We start from the raw sequence: 16,577 nt of genomic DNA, 5'->3' as shown, positions 1-16,577 counted from the left end.
AAGGTTGAAGAAATTGTGTTAGGTGACACAAGGTCGAAGAAATTGTGTTAGCTAGAAAATACATTGATGTATGACATAAGGTCAAAGAAAAGCTGTTAGAAAATGAAGTTATCTGTTAAAAAAAAAAGAGGGGAGTATATTTAGTAATTTTTAAATTCTTATTTAAGGCTTTTGTTTGAAAGTAAAGATGCCTTCTACTAATAATAATTTGAGATGCTCAATTTTCAAAAGATGTTGCAAATTGTCTTCAATATGTGTAATCTTGATAGTTTTAGTTTGGTTAATTTTAGCTGTCCTTTTTCCTTTTGGAATAGATAAAGAGGTGTATAAAACTAACATTACTAGTAAAGTTGTGGTTAATCAAGATAAAGTTGATAAGACTGATAACATTATTGTACATAAACCAGAGATTAATCAAGATAGATCTGTGGGAGATTATTCTAGTAATATTTTTCAAGACTTTTATCTGAATATGTTAAGGTGATGGATGCAAAAGATTGCTACATTTGTGTGAAGTTACCTACTTCTGTGTCTGAAGGTGCTACGTATAATATGCTTCCTCTTACTTATGGCATAACATGTAGTGTAATAGCTAGTTTGTTTTATCAAACTGGACGTTTGGAATATTATTATTCAGATTTTGATGAGATTTTTGCAAACCTAAAAGTTGAAGATAGCTTGAATAAAGTGAAATATGCTAAACAGATAAGGGAATTTTTTCTAGTGACTAGTGAACTCACTTATGAGAATGCTTTTAGAAATAATTTAACATGTAAATTGAGAACAGAAGAGAAGTCGTTCTTAAATATGGTGGAAGAGAGAAGGGCAATTTACAAGCGAAATGAGATGCTGAAACATACTAAGTCTAAATTTTGGCAAATGGAAGATGAAAAGCTCAATGCTAGAAATGAAAATGTTGCAATTCACATAGATAGACCTGTTAGTGGAAAATTTTGCATAAGAAGAGATAATACTTTGTTTGATAATTATTTTGTAGGTGAAAGTCAATGTGAAGGCACTTATCATATTATAGGGGGTTGGGGATTTAAAGGAGGCAAAGATCCAATTTTTCCTGGAATTTATTTTGTTTGTGGGAATAAAGCTTATTGCAATCTCCCAGACCATTGGTATGGGACATGTTATGTAGGTTTAGTTTTTCCAATTTTTTTTCATGTAGATAGAAATGCAAAAGGTTCATTTGAAATTAGCAATCACCTGAATAGATTTAGAAGGGAAAGCATTACAGAAATAATGGGAGACATATTTGGTGCATTAATACCTATGTTAGGAATAACCCTGAATGCAAACAAAATCAGAAAAATGTCTACAATTGTTGATAGATTGTCAACAGATACTGCAAGTGGATTTCAATTAGTGAATAGAGAGCTTATTGCTATGAGAGCTATGGTGATGCAAAATCGTCTTGCTCTTGACATTTTGCTGGCAAAAGAGCGTGGAGTCTATGGAATTTTGCATGTTCAACATTGTTGTACTTACATACCTGACAAAGTCAGAATATAGAAATGTATATACAAAATATTACTGAGATACATAATGAGGTCGAACCTTTAGAGGATGATAGTTTTTCAGAACATTTAAGTAAAAGATTTGCAGCAATTAAGCACTGGTTTCAAGAGATTGGTAGTTCAATTATAGGTAAAATAGTTTATCCTTTGATAATCATAGCTATAGTAATACTTTTGTTAAAAATTAGTTGCAAACTAAGAAAAGAAAAAGAAAAAGAAATAGAATTCGAAGAGTTTCGGAGAAGTCAATATGAAAATTGCAGAAAAACAGATGAATCTAAAGTTTAAAAATACTAATATTAAGAAAGACCAAAACATGTTCAAGGGTTGAAAATTTATAAATGTTGGGTATTATTTGGTGATTTAGAAATCACCAGATGAGGGAGTTGATGAAGCAAGGTGAAGAACAAAATTTTGTTCAAACTTGTGAAGTTAATTTCCCATAACAGTAATTAAATTAATAAGCTTGTGGTGAAATTACTAATCAACTTAGTTTAAGAATACATTCATCAATACACGTGGGATAAACTAATGTGCTTTATGTTGCAAATGCAAAGAAAAATAATAAATGAACCTTGTCTATTGTCTTTGTCAGTATTAAATGCGACTGTTTAACTAATGGCATGTGCTTTTTTAGTGTGCTTATGTTATTTTTTTACTGTGACAAAAGCTCAAGGAGTTCGTGCAGTTCCCAAAGGAGAAGTAAATATAATGCTGCCTGTTTGTGCTTTTGCTAGGGAACATAATTAACAGGATTAATTAGTAAGGGGGTGGGTAACAGAATGGGTCTCAATTCTTTAATTAACTGATGTCTTGTGTTTGTTTAATAATAGTTTCCAAAGTGAGGCCTAAAGGTGGTTCAGAAAACATGGCTGACAGAACTGCAGACGCAAAAGTTTGACCAGAGTGAAGACTTCGCGCATGCGTAGCTGTGGAGATTTTTACTGCACTGTCATCGTTAATTGAAAAAGCTGTTCTTTGGTTGAGTTGAACGTGCTCACGGAAAAAAAGGCTCAAGGACAGAAACTTAAAGTGTCTGCCAAGGCTAGGAAGTAAATGTTCTAAACTCGAGGAAAAGTAACTTTCTTGAGGAAGCCAAAGGATGTGGAAGTAAAGGACAATAGGGCTTATGTGAAGCCTGGACTTGGTCAAGGATCGGTGATGACCTAATATTTTAATCATGGACTGACACTGGACAGCCAATGAAAAGCTCGGATTCACTTGAAAGAATGTAAAATGTAGAAAGTTTAGCTAGAAAGAAAGGTATAAAATCTGACACCATGAGCAGGAAAAGGTTGCTTGCTGAAACTCTTACTTTCCGATTCCTGATTGACGTGACATGCTGTTGGACCGTTGGCGCATGTAAGGACAGCAGACTTTAAATGATTTTTCCTTTCTAGGTGAAGTGAGAAATAGACAGGGAAATAGATTTAGGGAATGGAAACCGTTATTCTGCTAATATTTCATGTTTCTGAGCTTGCTTTAAAAATGTCAGTTTATTAATTCATTTCCTTATTAAAATGCTGCTTTCTCATTTACTTATAAAATAAAGATTTTTAAATGTAAATGCTATTTTCCTTTATGAAAATAAAGTTAATAAATTAGATTTGAAATGACAAGCTGGTCTTGTTTATTCATGGTCTAGTTTCCATCAGTTGATCCAATCGCCTTAGTGGTCTGATTAATAAATATTTAAAACCATGGTGAAAATAGATAAACTAGTTGTATATAATAATGTAAATAATAAGTGAATAGTTTGATTAGTCACACCACCTGATTCAGTTGCTCAAAAATTGTCTCATTGGTGTTATGGGCCTTTATGTGTGTTACATAATTAATGGTGAGTATTGAGGTGATAGGTAGCGTTGGTGAGACAGTTTTCCAAACAGAGCGCTGGATCAGTGCCCCCACCCGTCCATGACCTCCTACTTGGAATCCCTCACTACCACCCGCAAAAATGCCCCTCATCTCTCCATAGTCCCTCCCTCATATACATTTTATTTGTTTTAAAGCTCTGGTAAAGGCTGGCTTTACATCTAGTCAGCTATCCACCTGAAATTCAGATGTGTTCTTTGCAGCTACTTTATGGTGACTCAAACTGCCACTAAACAAAACTCTGATCTCTCTCTCTAGCAGGAACATTAATCACAATAGTTATCTTGACATTGTTATTGCTGCCTGAAAGCTGGGCACACAAGGAACTCTGCAGCAGGTGCTTTTAGATCCTATGTTATTGATAAACACAGCACCCCTCCTCAGGTCAGTGCCCCCCTCAGCCGCGGTGCGTCCATTGGGGCGTAGGGGCGTAGCCCCACTAAGCCCTGGACGCACCGTGGCACAGGCACTGCAGCTAAGATTAAGTTAAAGCTAATAAATAGTAATTCTTCAACAGCGCACGCAGCACGGGAGTGATACGGATCATGTCAATCAATGCTGGTAATGGTGCGGTCGGAGTGCGCAGGTGGTGGGGGGGCGGGGCTGCTGGTCTGCTGCAGCTGCTTGATTGACAGTCTGCAGCAGGCTAGCACTGTGCGCATGATACTACCGGGCTGAGACTTGCCCGCGCATGCGCCAATGCCCTTAGGCATAGAGAAGGGTCCGGGAGTGCGGCTTCAGCCGGGCCGGGTTTGAAAGGCTGCCCAGGGCGAGTACACAGTGTGCCCCCCTAGCCGCAGCACCAGGATTGGCTGGTCCACCGCGCAACATCCTGGTGCTTCATGCAGCACGAGGATTGGCTGGTCCACCGCGCAACATCCATTATTGGATGCCGCGCGTGGGTGGGCGGGGGCAGAGTGGAGCGACCCCGGGCAGGAGGAGAAGCAAGCAGACCCCGGCGAGAGCCCCCCAGGCCCGGTTTCCAAGATGCCGAAGAAAGACGGTGAGTGAGTGCCCTCGGCCTCTGTGATGCTTGACATAAGGCCAAGAATCCTTGTCCTGTTTTGACATTGTGCAATGAACGCTCGTTAGGTAACTCAGAGGAGGTAGTTCAATTGTTGCATGCACAGAGTGACGGTTAGTGTAGGCGGCTCTTTGACGACCACCTCTTATATCTATCTATTTTTTAATTATGCCTGTCTGTTTAGCCATTGAAGGATGATGGAGTGGACATCGAGGTCGATCCTGGAGGCTTGTGGTTAGACCTTCTCCTTTTCCGACTTAAACAAACACAAATTTTCCAGGTAGTCGATAAGACTTGGCGGGACAGTAGAGTGATTGTAAATAATGTCCCATAGGATCTGAGATTCCTACCTAACTTTATATGCCTTAGATTTCTGTCCTGTAGACAATGAAGACCACCTAACTCGATTTAAAATCGCTTAATAAGAGATTTTATAGTACATTCGTCCTTACAGCACGGTTAGAGGGATGGACGCATATCACTGCATGCTCACACAAAGCTAGATGCCACCACATCGCTGCATGCTAAACGTCACTGCATGTTAATCAGTCATCACATGTGGAAGAGGGAGTTTTGTGAATGTGGCTGTGGGTCTCCAGAATGCAGAAGTAAACGTGTTGTTTCAGTTTGTTTCTTTTCCATGGGTGGTGAAGCCTCGCCTCTAAGCCTGGGTCCTGCTGATGCATTTTGAAAAATCTTCTATCTATCCGTTTGGATCTGTTTTTGCATCTTATGCTCTTTTTTATGCAAAGCTCACTTTTTCTCTTCCGTGAGCCAGTTATTGGCTTCAATTGTGTTCCTGTGATTACAATTGTATTTTATGTTTTATACGCGTGTACCATTGCATTCCTCTGTCTGCAGGGGTCTGGCAGGATTTGTTTGTTCCTAGCTGAAGTCGGTCTAGCCGCTGGGTTCCCGAGCCCCACCACATGTGGTCCGGGTTTGCATGGGATTTTGCTGTGGATATTGATTCACCAAAATGCCTGGGGAGCCGGAAGTGACGTGGCACACACATTGACCACGGTGCCAGCAAAGAGTTGATCCCGTGGCTGGCAATACTTTGAACTGCCTCAGGGGCAGGAAAAAAGGGAAGAAGTGGAAACGATTGGAAGTGAACCGGGCACTGGAGCCATGTTTACATCCATCCTGTTCCTCCCGCTGCCTTCATGACTCCTGAGGCCAGGGCTAGCAAGGGCAGTGCGATGGTTTCCAAAGGGCAAGCCACAGGTAGCACTGGCTATCCTTGGCTTCCATTCCTGCAGCATCTGTGCAAGTGAGAATGGCAAGGGTGGCGAACAAGCAATTCAATGCATGGGCCCAGGCCCTCTCACCCAACAGAGAAGTCCTCTGTGTGTTTGAGAAACCTATCCTGCAGATTCTTGTATTGTACCTGCTCTTTATGTTAGGGAAGTTTGGACTGTGGCTCTTCTTTGTACTGCACCTGCTTGTGAGGGAATCTGGTCTATGAATACCTGCACCTGTGAGTGAGAGACGCTTTCTCAGCAGACGCCTGAATTGTATCTGCTGTGAGCGTTATGACACCTTTTACTGTTATTTCCAGTATTATAAACAGTCTGATAACTGGAATCATGCCATCCGGGCCCGGTTCTGTGTGTGGGAAGCTTGCCGTGCAGATCTGTATTGGGGAAACAAATATTTAGTGTGTGTGTGTGTGTGTGTGTGTGTGTGTGTGTGTGTGTGCGTGTGTGCGTACGTGTGAGTGAGGAAAGCTTACGAATGCACCTGCTTTTTGTGTTAGGGCAGCTTGCGCTACTGGTCCCTTAGCTGTTCCTGCTCTGTGTGTGTGTGAGAAGCTCGAAGTGCCAGCTTCTCGCCTTCTGTGTGTGCTACAGGGAGCTTGCACTGTGGATGAGTGTATATGACCTACTCTTGCTATGAGGAAAGTGGCAATGGTATACAAAGTGTATACAGTGGTGTACATAATATGATAACTTGAAGCAGGTCTTTTTTGTGGCTGATTCACCTAGGGAAAAGAATCTGTGTCCTGTATCTGTGTTGAGAGAAACATGTTTGCGTAGCCAGTCAGTGTGCTAGGGATGCTTACACCGTGGATGCCTGTAGTATGCCTGCTGTACGTTTGAGGGAATCCCGAAGTACGGATGCCTCTACTGTACCTGCTCTGGGTGGAAAGAACACTTGCACTGTGAATAACTGTAGTTATTTGTGAGGAACTCATTAACTATGGGTATCTGTCCTGTTCCTGCTCTGCATCTGAGGTATACTCGCACCGTGGCTACTGTAGTTCATCTGCTTGTGTATAAGAGAGTACTGCGCCAAACATTTCCGTCTGTATTTATCCATATTTATTTTTTGCCTATATAACTGGTATATATTTCAATGTTTATTTTGTGCTTTGAGAATAAATGGAGCCATAAAATTGTATATTTCTGTGTTTATTTAACTCTTGAACATGCATACATGGATGCCTGTCACAATTTAGCAAATTAAGCAGCCATGTATAACTAAACACTACACTCATAAGTACATATTAGTGTTATACTACAAAAATATGTTAACATATGTCTATTTAAAGAAATCTCCTCCTGTTTTTTATTCCCCATGATTTATGTATGTTTAGTGCTAGGAGGTCCAAGTCTGTGCCAGAAAACAATGTGAATATGTACGTAAATATTTGAAAGTTCCATCACTGACAGTAAAAGATAGGTTGCATTGTCAGAAAGTTTGAAGTGATGCCATCAATTACAGCCAAAACCGGGGTAAACGCAATTTGACCAGTTGAGCACATTCACATTTGTTTTAGCCAACCAGACTTGTTTAGCTGTCTGCCCCTCCCTCGGGCTAGTTGCAAGACTAAAATATACCCAAATTGCCACGCATAGTGATTGTGTCTGCCCAATCCCTGTGAATTGTACACCTTCTTAGGTATTTTGTGAAAGTGTTTCATTTTTTTAATAGCGCATGCTACCTATATTGAGTCTTTTTGAAGCTGCCTACATATTTCAACACAACTCGAACATGGCGGTAGTAGATAGTGAGAGCTTTTCTTTTGGACCTGGGACATTAGGTGGTTACTGTCTGGGCACTATATGTGGTGGGCACTGCTAAGGACGGCAGGACGGCACTGTTCAGGACGGCATTTGTTTTAGCACTTTGTGAAAGCTGATAATCTAAATCATTGCGACTGACATGCCTTTATTTAATTGCCTCAAGCTGTGCATGGTGCGAGCGTGAGACACACTGTTAAAACATGGTATTTCAAGCTGGTATTTATTTAAAGTCTTATAGTCTGAATTCAGCACCTGAGCATAATAGGACGGAATGTATGAAGCTCTGTGGTTATACTGAATAAGCAGCTACCTATGTTATGCCATCTATTAATGTAATAACTGCACTTTCACAATTGCTTTATTAACCTTCCTGCTTTCTCAAATTTGCTTGAAAATGCACGATTTTTCTAAAAAAAAATTCAAAATGTTCTTGGGGGGTAACCCCGCCAAACCCCCCTTTCTGGGTTCGGACTCACTCGCTGAGGTCGCTCGCTACGGTGCAGTATGCAAATCACATTGCACCCCACCACCCCTGGCCCCCCTCCAGGTCAGCACCCAGTGCTGCCGCATCAGTCGCACTGTCCTAAAGCCGGCCTTGCCCTTACACCATGGTTGCACTATATACAACTGCAAAAATAAATACGTTGAAAAAAAATGGAAAGGACCAATGCACATACGCTTCTGGAGCACCTACTAGTACACACACAGCTATTGTCAGGCAATTACACAACCATCATTGGTGCTACCAAAAGGAGGCTTGCCATGTTCTGTCTTTTTGGAGACCAGCCAGATCTTGTGTTATGAGACTGAATCTTGTAGAATTTGCTAAGATTCAACATCCGTCGTATATGTAGCAATTAGTGAGGAGAAGCAGACATGGAAATGCGAAAGATTACGTGTATATGGAAAACGTAAGCTGACTTGAATTTCACCTGATGTAAATGTAAGTCCCACTGGCGGATTTGACTAGGATATCCTAAATCCAGGGGCGTAGCTTAGTCAGTGAAGTTCAGGGGTTGTGAATCTCAAATTTCCCAACTAGAAAAGTAATGGGTTGCAGGGTCAGTGTGTGAGGTGACCAAGGTTCAGAATGGATTGTGTCCTGAGGAGCAGGGTCAGTACTGATTTGTATGAGGTGGGCCTCTGGGGCTGATTTAGAGTTTGGCGGACAGATACTCCTTTGTAACAGAGACGGAGTATACTATGTCTGCCAAACTCAAGATGAACCCACCCAGTTTTGAGTCTGGCAGACAACAGGTTTTATGATGGCAGAGAAAAATGTACTGTCTCGGTGTAAAACTTCCTCCGACAGCCCGACAGAGTATGTGCCGTTGGAAGTAAGCCATCCAACCATCCTCTCTATTTAGAGCCAGTGGGCAGATGGCTTTTTTTTTTACTGTGCATGAACATCGGGCATATTACAAGTTGTATGATAATTATCACACCCTTGCAGTTTTCTCCCAATAAATTCTTACAAGTCAAGCCTGTCGAAATTTGTCAGGGGTGATTGGCCCGGAAAAAGGGCAAAACATAAGGATGTTGGTGTGTTAATAGCCAATTCCGCATATTATGCTTCTTTTTCGGCCCTCATCACAAATAGCCCATCCTACCCTACCTATTTGAACAAACTTGCAATGAGGCCTTAGTGTGAATTTAGTGCGGCCAAGTCGCTAGAGCTGCAGACTTAGGGCACCAGGTTCGAATCCTGTGGTTCTTGACAAATCACTAAACCTCCATGTGCCTAAAAACATGTATAACGCCTAGTTTTAATCAGCATACACTCTAATTTTCATTGGATACTACTTTTACATTATAGATTACATTTTTATATCAGTAACCAGTATATGTATTCTTACAATGTAAACAAAGGACAGAATCGGCTTCGGGATGAAAGGCAGCTTATAAAGTCGAAAAAAAGCCAAATACAGCAAAGCTAAATCAGAGCATAATCATTATACATACATACATAATCATTCTACATAACTCTTCCAAATGAAATTAGATTTAGGTCTACTGCAGAAAAATGATTTCAATACAAAATCCATTTGAGCAAATATTATTTACGTTACATGCTTTTAAATAATTATATTTAACTGCTACTTGAAGAGTGGAAGCCCGAGAATTTGTCAGCAGGATTCTTCCTTCTGCACTTCAGCAAATTGGTGTCTAATTGGGCTTGAAAGAGTATTTCAGGCAGTTGCTTCAGGCGCCGTTCAATTTAATGCACAAAATAATGCAGGGTCAGCTGTAAATGGATAATGTCCCTTTCTTTAGAAAAGTCTGCACTAAAGTCACAAAACAAATCAGTTGCCTTTTCAACGGTGACCAACCGTTGTAACAGCTAGAGAAGTTAAATGTTAAGTGCTTTTCACTCTCACATCTTATTTTCTTCGAAAAACATTGCCAAGTTTGCCATTGGGATTTCACAGCAAAATTCAGAGTACATACCCTGATGACCTGCCGTTAAGTCAGAAATTTATTTTTCAGAAAAATAGAAAACTCTTTCATGAAACCAGTCAGGATATCTTTATTCGACTTTTAACAAGTCATACAAAGAAACACACACAATAAACAGTAAAACATAACATAGGATACATATGCCCAAACATACATAGCCCAGCATTTTCATAAAAATCATTTAAAGCTACAGATAGAGTTAAATACTATACAAATGTTAAAACTATTAAAAAGTCACTCATAAAGGCAAAAGTAAATCTAATAAAAGAAAAACCCTTAAAAGTTACTAAGGCGAGTTTTGACCAGCAGCTTTTACCCTTGCTGCGGAAACTAAAAAATTCGCAATGCAAAAGGTAGTGCGGGGATTTGACAAAAGCTGTAAGTAAAGCAAGGCTGGGCGGACCTGAGTAAAGCCTGCTTCTTTCAGGACAGGGAACAGATATTTTTTCCTCTGCTCCTGGAAAAAGCTGCAGAACATGACAAAGTGCAGTGTATCCTGCACCGAAAAGTCGTCGCATCTACATGGTGGGGCTTCCTCTGGCTTCTGCCATCCCTTATATGAGCCAAGATGGTAATGAATCAGGTTAAACCTGAATTTGGTTAGCAGGAACCTGTGGTAGGGAACAGTTACAAAAATAAGATAGGGTGCAATTGAGGGGGCGCTAACCAAAAGATTATGAGACCTAACTGATGGCTTCAATAATTCAGCATCCTCACGGTAGGCTTCCTTTCTGTACATATAAGCCTTTTTTACATAACCTATATCTTCAACCCTGATTTTGTCTGGGCATAAAAAGAGCTCAGGGCGACCCAGGTCAGTGAAAGATTTACTTAGATATGCCATCCATGGGATGCTGCTATATTTATCTAATGATAAAACATCCTTCAAGATTGTATGGTTTAGCGGGAGATCTTCATTTAGCCATAATTTCAACCATAGAATCAGGGGTGCTAAGCTCAGTAGATCTGACAAATATGGTAGGCCCACCTCTTGATGAATTGAGTAAGTAGGGGTAGACTGGGGAACAGATAAGAGAGATCTAATAAATCTATTTTCAGCTCTCTGGATAGGGTCTAGATTAACATAGCCCCACAGTGGGGAACCGTAAAGTGCTATGGCCACTGGCTTGCTCTTATAGATCTTTAGAAGGGCTTCCATGGGCCGGGCTCCCAATTTACCTGCAAAACCAAGGATCGCTGAAGAGGATCTAATTACCGCCAACTTTTTGGCTCTTATCTGTGGTCCCCATGTACCCTTATGATCAAATAAAACACCCAAATAGGGGAATGTCGTTACCTTTGAGACGAGAACCCCACTGCAAAAGAAAGATTTGTGCTTTTTTTTGGTGCACTCACGCCCCATTACCATAGTGTGTGATTTTAATACATTCACCTTCAAGTCCAGATTATTCATAAAAGTGCCAAATGCATCTAAAAGAGTCTGAAGGCCGACACCAGTTCGAGCAATTAGTACGGCGTCATCGGCGTACAGGAGTGCCGGGATTTGCACATCCCCTGCACGTGGGACGTCCGCCTTCATGCCTCGCAGATGTGCCCCCAAGCCGTTGATGTAGATAGTAAAAAGCGTGGGGGCTAAAATGCAGCCTTGACGTACCCCCTTTAGGGATTTAAATAGTGGGGTACATCTGCCATTATTTGACACTCGGACTGAAGCGAAGAGTTCCTGATGCATAGTGGCCATAAACGAGACCAAGGCCTCATCGATGCCCAGCTCCAACAGGATCACCCACAATTTTGATCTGTTGACTAGATCAAACGCCGATGAAAGGTCCATGAAGGCGAGAAACACGGACCCCTCCTTGGCTACAGTATACTTGGAAATAAGGAGATGTAAATTGGTACACTGTTCAATGGTTCCCTTTCTCTCTCTAAAGCCGTACTGCAAGTCTGATAGGCCTCCACGCTCCTCAAGGTTCTCCCTCAATCTAGCTAACAGAACTCTGCCCAATATTTTTATAGTCGAGTCCAATAGGGATATGGGCCTATAGAAAGCAGGGTCGTCCCTACGCCCTTTGTTTTTAAAAATAGGGACAATCGTAGATATGGCCCATGAGGCAGGCGCCGGGCTGCTGTTCACTGCATTAAACAAATTTGCCATGACTTCGGCCCATAATTTAGGAGAGAACATGAAGAAGTCAGCCGGGACACCATCCGGGCCAGGTGCCTTTTGTTTAGTGGTTGCCAAGAGCGCTTTTTCGACTTCTTCCCGGTTGAAGATAATGGGGTGTACGCTTTTCCTATACAGCTGGCCCCTATTTATGCTTCCGTCATCATCTCCCCCATATACATTCTTAAAAAAGGAAAACCATGTTTCATCAGCGATCACACAGTCCATCGGTGCGTTGTTATCTTCCGCAAATAGCGGTTGCCTTAAGATCTCCCAAAATCTCCTGCTATCCTTTAGAACAGCCGCGCAAACGAGATTGTCCCAGGTTTCGCGTTTGATTGCGATTTTGCGTTTTTTTATGGCCGACTTGTAGGTCTTCCTTTTTTTAGAAATTTCAGCACTGTCCCTTGGTACAACTTTTAATGCCGCTAGCAATTCTCTGTGTGCTTTCGAACATTCGTGGTCAAACCAGCGCTTGTGACCTTGAGCTCCCGGGGTGGATTTAACCAGGAGATCCTTCGAGACTTGGGTGCAAATTGCCTCATATGCTGCAACTATGGTATGCCCGTGTAAACCCGGGTTTCTACAAAGCTCAACTTGGGCTTCAATTTTGGGGAAGCATTTTTTATAGAAGTCATCAGGTATCACTTTGGCCCACTTCACTCTTCTATTTTGGTCAGTAGGCCTCAAAGGATGCGCCACTTTTTCCGTTGCTGGGAGTACCCCCATATAGGCGCCCCAAGCCACTTCAAGAAGAACTGGGTTGTGATCGCTAAAATGAGTGGGTACGGTGCGATAAACCATAGTCCGGCTTAAAATTCCCCGAGTTACGAAAATATAATCGATTACTGTACCATGTAGGGTGCCAGTAAAGGTTGGGATTCTCAGAGAGCAGTCAGGTTCGCTTAAATCAAAGTTGGCCAGTAATTCCTCAAGCTCCTGCCCCTCTACAGAATGTTCGAAATGAGGGCCCTGTATGACTACATCCTCGGCTTCCTTTACGTCGCTACCCTTGCAAGCTAATTCGCATAAATGAATATTAAAATCGCCTAATAAAATTAACTCATAAACAAAATTTTTATCCTGAATTACTGTGTTTAAAATAGAATCTAGGCTTGCGATATTACGACCATTATATTCGCTGTTCCTAGAATTATAAAAGTTTACATAAAGTGATTTGCAAGCTTTACTGGTCACCCTCTCGATGATTAAGATATTATCGGAATCCGAGCTGATCTGCCTATAACTACCTTTTAGAGCCAGTGAGAAAAAAAACACCAAACCCCCCTTGGCTCTACCCGCTCTACTGGGGACTGCAGGTTTAGTAAAACTGATATATCCGTCCCACCAAAGGTTGTGCGCCGTATCCCAGGTTTCTTGCAGGGCAATAATATGATGCATAGAAATAAAATTTAGCCATGCTTGATCCTGGCGTTTGGCATTTAGACCCGCCACGTTCCAACTCATTATCTTACAGTGGTCAGTAGGTGGTTCTATATAAGCTAACGCGGACTCCTCTGCACATTCAGCTATTGGTTGTTGCAATACCTGGCCACTGCCCATAACTAGTGAGTCGAACACCTCCTCCAGTTCATTGACTACTTCAGGTTCGAGTCAATCGCAGGAATTTAAGTCTGACAAGGGAGCGAATCTATTGCCAATACCCACGCCCCACTCAAAAGGAGTAGCAGCCTGGGCCTGACCGAAAGGTCCTGGGTTCCACAGGGGTTGAGAGGTTATTGGATGTACCGGGAACTGATCGTTACCCACCCATTGAGTAGGCCTAAAACCCCTGTTGTTATAGTCAAAGCCCCTCAAGCTAGGACCCCAAACATTCCCTCTTGGCTCTTGTGCCGGAAGTGGCCTGAAGTTTAGGTCGTTTGGGCGATAGGGTCTGCCTGGCTCCCTATAGGCTGTTAATTGGGACCAGTTGTTATGCTGTCGAAATCTAGGACCCCCTCCCCAACCATCGGCATTGGTAGATCTTTTATAGGTAGGAAGTTTAGGTAAGGTAGTAAACCTACTTTTGTCAAAGAAGAACTTGAGGGTGAGGGGAATTATGGAGCCACTACGTTTTTGGGGCGGGAAGATGTTATTTAAAATGTCTGGAAGGACCTCGGCATTGGCAAAATTTAAGATCACGCAATCCCCTTGAAACTTTTTGGCCTTATTACCGATCCATGGGACCCTCCTTGACATAACAATGTCCCCTGCCAACTTATCGAAACCCTGTTCTGTCATAAACATATTGTTGGTTAGCCAATGTAGCGCTTTGTCTTTTAAGTCCTGATTGGACTCTACTTTGCCTTGAGTTAAGACTGGGACATTGGCCAACACCAAGACAACCGGCGAGGCTTCCAAGATAAATTGGGCAGAAATATCCACTTGGTGTGCATCCACTATAGCATCAGATGTACTAATACTAGGGACTGCGGTATCTACAACCTGACCCACTGCAGGTAATGGTGGTAGTGAGGGTAATGGTGGTAGTGAGGGTAAGGGTGATGAAGGCAGGAGTGACAGCCCTTGCTGAATGGGTTGCGAGCTACTCTCAATGGGGATGACTTCTGCATTTGTGGGTACTAAGTTTGTGACGAGGGAAGATAAATTTTCAACCTCGTCTACCAACTTACTATGTACCACACCTAACTTTTTTACCTCAGATGTTAACTTATCCAATTTCCCTATCATGGGTTTGATTATTGTCCTGATTTTAATGTCAATCATATCTTGGATTCTATTAAAGAGGTCCTCGTCGATAGTATTTCTTGGCTCAGTATCAATGACAGGATCGAGCTGTTTTCTTGCTCGGGTCGGTGGTGGTGTGGCGGTCTTCTTCCTGCTAAGATGTTTGCCCCCCCGTTTCACTGTAGGTTTCCGACAAGCTCTGACAGCCCTTGTGGGAATTTGCGGAGAGTGAAGGACTACTACCGTGGCGTCTATCTGTTGATTTGGATCATTGATGGTATTATCTGATAAGTCAATCAGATCCTGTCTGTCTGATTGGAGGTCAGATTCAGCTTTATCCTCGGGATCCGGATCTTGGGACATCAGAGTTACCGGGGTCCCTGGGAGATTATCTGGCAATGGTTCAAATGTCTCAAAACTAAGGGCACTTGTCGATGGACTTGCTGACGGAAGAATAGGTGATTGACTCAGCCCCAAAGATTGCCTGCGCTTGTTGTTGATGTCGTTAACTACTTGCACAAGGTATGAATCTATAGTGTTCACAGACTCCGCTGGGACGGGGGCCAATTTTTTCCCCATGCTTGGGATAATAGCCGAGTGTAAAACGGAAACCCTGTCGTCAGAACAAGCCAAATAGATGATAGAATAGATGTACTGCGGAAAATGATGGTATGATTACAATACACGTAGCAGTTGTGCGTACAAAACGAAACAACCCAGAAAGTCACAGAGAAAACAGTACCTTACTTTGCGGTGAAGATATCGAGGGAATGGCCTAGCCTGGCCTTTTCGTGCCTCTGAGGGCCACAGAGGGCCCGCCCTTTGCCCGGGCTTAGCCCCGGGCGTCCCGCTCGCGTCCCGCGACGCTGGGGGCTTCCAACTAAGTAGCGCCCCTCCCGTCGCTTTTGCAGCGTCGGGGAACGCGCCGCCGCTATGCCCAATGGGAAGTGTAGTCCCTAGGCGGCGGCGCGACTGGTGGCAGGATTCCGGTGACGCTGGCTGGCTGGCTGGACCGCTGCTCCGCTGCTCCGCTTCCTTAGAGCTCCCCAAGCGCTATCCTCACACTGCGCTACAAGGTAGGGCTCTGCTCGTCGTTCCCAGGCTTGCTTGCGCCTCACCCCCGCTCCACCGAGGGCTTCCAACTAAGTAGCGCCCCTCCCGTCGCTTTTGCAGCGTCGGGGAACGCGCCGCCGCTATGCCCAATGGGAAGTGTAGTCCCTAGGCGGCGGCGCGACTGGTGGCAGGATTCCGGTGACGCTGGCTGGCTGGCTGGACCGCTGCTCCGCTGCTCCGCTTCCTTAGAGCTCCCCAAGCGCTATCCTCACACTGCGCTACAAGGTAGGGCTCTGCTCGTCGTTCCCAGGCTTGCTTGCGCCTCACCCCCGCTCCACCGAGGGCTTCCAACTAAGTAGCGCCCCTCCCGTCGCTTTTGCAGCGTCGGGGAACGCGCCGCCGCTATGCCCAATGGGAAGTGTAGTCCCTAGGCGGCGGCGCGACTGGTGGCAGGATTCCGGTGACGCTGGCTGGCTGGCTGGACCGCTGCTCCGCTGCTCCGCTTCCTTAGAGCTCCCCAAGCGCTATCCTCACACTGCGCTACAAGGTAGGGCTCTGCTCGTCGTTCCCAGGCTTGCTTGCGCCTCAGCAAATACAGCAAAGCTAAATCAGAGCATAATCATTATACATACATACATAATCATTCTACATAACTCTTCCAAATGAAATTAGATTTAGGTCTACTGCAGAAAAATGATTTCAATACAAAATCCATTTGAGCAAATATTATTTACGTTACATGCTTTTAAATAATTATATTTAACTGCTACTTGAAGAGTGGAAGCCCGAGAATTTGT

At 43.2% G+C, this 16,577-nt stretch overlaps 1 long non-coding RNA gene across 1 annotated transcript in view; it reads right to left on the bottom strand.

The window, feature by feature from the left end:
• LOC144785400 (uncharacterized) overlaps nt 1-16,355 on the bottom strand; it is a 482,625-nt gene extending 466,270 nt beyond the window's left edge. Inside the window, exon 1 of the long non-coding RNA XR_013601857.1 lies at nt 15,470-16,355. This is a non-coding gene — a long non-coding RNA (uncharacterized LOC144785400). The remainder of the gene's footprint in view (nt 1-15,469) is intronic.
• Between the last annotated feature and the right edge of the window lie 222 nt (nt 16,356-16,577).

This window comes from Lissotriton helveticus, chromosome 10 (assembly GCF_964261635.1).
Source record: "Lissotriton helveticus chromosome 10, aLisHel1.1, whole genome shotgun sequence".
NCBI lineage: Eukaryota > Metazoa > Chordata > Amphibia > Caudata > Salamandridae > Lissotriton > Lissotriton helveticus.
The sequence above is the reverse complement of the archived record's forward strand: the minus strand, read 5'-3'. Positions and strand labels throughout refer to the sequence as shown.